Source organism: Ovis aries, chromosome 3 (genome assembly GCF_016772045.2).
Source record: "Ovis aries strain OAR_USU_Benz2616 breed Rambouillet chromosome 3, ARS-UI_Ramb_v3.0, whole genome shotgun sequence".
NCBI classification, from domain to species: Eukaryota; Metazoa; Chordata; class Mammalia; order Artiodactyla; family Bovidae; genus Ovis; species Ovis aries.
Window position 1 is genome coordinate 37,108,745 of NC_056056.1, and position 5,066 is coordinate 37,113,810.

Sequence of the window (5,066 nt, forward strand, 5' to 3'; positions counted from 1 at the left end):
TGATTGCAAAGTTTTCCACGAAGACTGAGAGTGGATGAATGAGTGTGTATGTAGCTCAAGAAAACTCCAGGAATCATTCAAACCATTGACTGAGTGCCTAGGACTTATCAGGCATTGTTAAGAGGCTGGGTAAACAAAATAGCAGCGTCCCAGCCCTCTCTGCACTGCTTTAGTATGAAATTAAAGGACAAATGTGGTGAGTGCAAGGCAGGAAAAACATAGCGAGTGTCTTGGAAGGGTCAGGAGAGGCGTCTGAAGAAGTGACAAGGAGCAGGTGAGGCGCTTGGAGAGAGTGCTTCCAGCAGAGAAGGTTTGAGATGAGCTTGACTGGAGGGATAGGGGAAGAGGAAATAGTGCAAGAAGGGCTTCTCAGACCTGGGTGAGGAGTTTGGGCTTTTATTTTAAGAGCAGGGCCTAGGATAGTAGCATTTACATTTTTACACAATCTGGCTTAGTGGAGATGGAATTGGAGGGGGCAAGATGGAAGGCCCAGAGACCAGGAAAGGGGCTACGTGGAGATCAGAGTGAGAGATGGTGGTGCTTTGTGGAAAAGGGTTTTGGACACTTTGAACCTGGGGCTGGATATTTTTGCCTTTACTCAGCCCATATCTGGGCTCTTAATCATGGAGAGTATAGATAATCAAGTGATCTGTGCTGAGAATTGATATTAATGGAAGATTGATCCATTTTAACATTAGCCTGTCAGACCATTTGCTCTATGGATCTGCTGCCCTGATGATAAAGTTCAAGTCTTGACCATCCTCATCTTGGATTGTCCCTCTGTGTCTCCCCAACAGTTGAGGATGGAGTTTATTAGGACACAGCCTCCTAAATGTAGCCCCACAGAGAACTATCTCTATTCACAGATGACATCATTTGTGTAGAAAAATCCTATGAAATCTACCCAAAAGGTCTACTAGAGCTGACCTGTGAGTTCAGCATGGTTGCAGGACCTAAGATCAATGTACAAAAATTGGGTATATTTCTATACACCAGCAATGAATAACTGGAAATTAAAATTTAAAATACCACTTATATTAGCATAAAAAACTACTTAGGGAGAAATCTGACCAAAGGGGTACAAAACCCGTTCAATAACAACTATGAAACACTAGTGAGAAAAGTAAAATAATACAATAATACAAAAATAATGAAAACCTACATAGTCAGAGGAGCCTGGCAGGCTACAGTTCATGGGACCACAAAGAGTCAGACACGACTGAGCAACTATCACTCACACTTAATCAGACAGATATATCATATTCATGGGCCTAAACACACAATGTTGTTAAGATGTCAGTTCTCTCCAAATTGAGCTGTAGATTCAACACAAAATAACAACAAGTTGTGTTTTTTTTTTCCAGAAATTGACAATCTGATCCTAAAATTCATGTGAAAATGCAAAGGATCTAGAATAGCCGAAACAACAAGGAGCAAACTTAGAGAACCCAAATCTCAACTTTAAACTCTATTACAAAGTTAAAGTATTCAAAACATTTAGTATTGGCATCGATAGACAAATAGATCCATGGAACAGAACAGAGTCTATAAATGGACCCAAACATAAATGGTCGATTGATTTTTTTTAAAGTAGTTGTAACATTTTTAAAATTTATTTTTAATTGAGGGATAATTGCTTTACAGTATTGCATTGGTTTCTGCCAAACATCAAGAATCAACCATAGGTTTACCCATGTTCAATTGATTTTTGACAAAGGGGCCAAGGCAACCCAGTGAAAAAAGGATGATCTTTTCAACAGTTGGTGCTAGAAAAATTGTATATCCTCATGCAAATATCCCCTGGGGATGGAAACATGAGTCTTCTGCCTCCTATTGTCTCCATGTGACTTTCTAAATAGAATAATTACTCATTTAGGAAAAAAAAAATTGTTTTTCACGGTTGGTCAGTGGCTTCAATGCTGCCCCACTCCACCGCAGGTCACCTCCTCTCTCCCTAAAGGAGGAACATTGGTGGCAACTGGTGAACTCTGCTGTATTATTTGGGATGACTTGTATTCCCATCCTGCTCAGTCCATATGTTATCTGGGGCCAGATTCTTAATGTCCAAGATCTTCAGGTTTCTTTTCTAGTACCTCTTGTGCAGGGATGTGAAGGTTGAACACTCAGTAGGCACTCCACAAGTCAAGGTTTTACCTCTCTTCCCCTTGAAAGATGGGGTACCTAAGGAACTAGCCTCTGCCTTTCCCCTGCTTTCACACTGAGTCCTGTGTGCACACCAAGAGTCAAGAAGAGCTTCAAGGTGAAGACAACTATCCACAAATGCTGAAATTAATTGATTGGTGATGAGATTAATTGATCTTCCGTTCAGTTCAGTTCAGCCGTTCAGTCGTGTCCGACTCTTTGCGACCCTATGAACTGCAGCACGCCAGGCCTCCATGTCCATCACCAACTCCCAGAGTTCACTCAGACTCACGTTCATTGAGTCAGTGATGCCATCCAGCCATCTCATCCTGGGTCGTCCCCTTCTTCTCCTGCCCCCAATCCCTCCCTGCATCAGAGTCTTTTCCAATGAGTCAACTCTTCGCATGAGGTGGCCAAAGTACTAGAGTTTCAGCTTTAGCATCATTCCTTCCAAAGAAATCCCAGGGCTGATCTCCTTCACAATGGACTGGTTGGATCTCCTTGCAGTCCAAGGGACTCTTAAGAGTCTTCTCCAACACCACAGTTCAAAAGCATCAATCCTTTGGCACTCAGCCTTCTTTACAGTCCAGCTCTCACATCCATACATGACTACTGGAAAGACCATAGCCTTGACTAGATGGACCTTAGTCGGCAAAGTAATGTCTCTGCTTTTGAATATGCTATCTAGGTTGGTCATAACTTTTCTTCCAAGGAGTAAGCGTCTTTTAATTTCATGGCTGCAATCACCATCTGCAGTGATTTTGGAGCCCCCAAAAATAAAAGTCTGACATTGTTTCCACTGTTTTTCCATCTATTTCCCATGGAGTGATGGGACTGGATGCCATGATCTTCGTTTTCTGAATGTTGAGCTTGAAGCCAACTTTTTCACTCTCCTCTTTCACTTTCATCAAGAGGCTTTTAGTTCCTCTTCACTTTCTGCCATAAGGGTGGTGTCATCTGCATATCTGAGGTTATTGATATTTCTCCCGGCAATCTTGATTCCAGCTTGTGCCTCTTCCAGCCCAGCGTTTCTCATGATGTACTCTGCATATAAGTTAAATAAGCAGGGTGACAATATACAGCCTTGACATACGAAGATAAATGCATTTTAATATTTTTTTTTTACAATTCAGAGTTGCTTTCTTTTTCAAAGCAAATTTAAACAGAAAAAAATTTCCTCCCTTAGTTTGCCCCTTCTATCTATCACTATGAGGGGGTAGAAAGCAGGGAGATGAAGGGAACATTAAAGCCTCTGTCCACCAAAATTTGGAGAGGGGAGAGGGAGACATCTCCCATCAAGCTAGGCCTGATGTCTGGCTCCTTTTTAAATAAGAGGAGATCCTTGGGCAGAGACCTGTTGGAAGTGATGGTTTTGTGTGAAATGGAGAGAGATTCAATATGTGGGTGACAGTAAGTGCAAAGACCCTGCGGTAGAGGCATTGATTTGACTTTTTTTGGAGAAATGTCTGTGAAGCCAGCAGGGCTAGAGCAGAGGAAAAGAGAAGTTGCTGAGGCCAGATACCACAGAGTGGAGTTTAGAATCACTATTGCCCACTGTGAGAAGCCCACTGGGGAAGGAAGCAGGCTCATCAGGCATCCCAGTCCCTAGAAATCCACTGCTCAGCCCATTCAAAGATGTCTCACCAGTGCAAATGGCGGTCAGGATTGATGGACCTGAGGCAGCGTCACAGCCTGAAGGGGTTTCTGGATCATCAAAGGAGGATTAAACTAGGCAGAAGTCTGTTTGTACATCTGTCCTCCAGTTACTGAAAAGTGGTTATGGCTAAGAGAATGGGCACTGAGCTCAGGCCCCTGGATCTGTATGTAGCTCAGCCCTGCCTTTTACTATTTGTGTGACCTTAGGCAAGTTACTCTCCTTCTCTGGGCCTCACTTTCCTCCTCTGTAAAGTGGGTACCTACCTCACAGAGTTGAGGTGAGGCTTAAATGCATTGTTACAAGAAGTAACAAGCTTAGAACTGTACCAGGCACAAAGTAAGTTCTCAAATGTTAACCATTGCAGAAGGCAGAATACCCTCCCCCGACTCCCCAAAGTTGTCCAATCCTAACCTCAGGAACCTGTGACTCTGTGATGTGGCACTGCAGGTGGGAATTAAAGTTGCAGGTGAAATTAATCAGCTGACTGACTTTCTAGAGCCTGGATTATCCCGGTGAGCCCAATCTAATCACACGGGTCTTTATAAGGTGTGGGGGAAAGCAGATGAGCTAGTGTGGGAGTTAAAGAGATGTTTGAAGATGGCAGAAGGCGCCTCAAGGAGTAAAGGTACCTCTCTGTAGAAGTTGGAAAAGGCAAGGAAACAATTCCTGAAGCCCCCAGAAGGCTGACAGCCCTACCAAATGGTGATTATAGCCCAGTGATACCTACTTTGGACTTTCGACTTCCAAAACGGTAAGATAATCAATTCGGGTTAAGCCACTAAACTTGTCGTAATTTGTTTTGAGCCACAGTAAGAAACCAAAACAGCCATTGTTATAATATGGTGGTGGTGATGATGATATAGACCTGCGGTCCCCAACCTCTGGGCCACAGGCTGGTACCACAGGAGCCAGATCAGCAGCCACGTTAGATCAGAAATAAAGTACACAATAAAAGTAAAGCACTTGAATCATCCTGAAACCATCCCTCCCCCCCATAACCCTGGTCCATGGGAAAATTGTCCTCCATGAAGTCGGTCCCCAGTGCCGAAAAGGTTGGGGACTGCTGAGACAGACTTTTCTTGCGTGGCCTCGGAGAACAGGGTGGCAGGAGGAGAGGAAGGGGTTCTGAGCAGGCCAAGTCCACTGTCCAGCACTATAGCCCATGCTGTCTTAAGGTGGGATGTGCTCTCGGTGTCTCCAGGCAGAGGTGTCTGTCAGCTGGAGGGGGCACCACTGCTCTGGACTGGGTAAATCTGAGGCTGTAAAG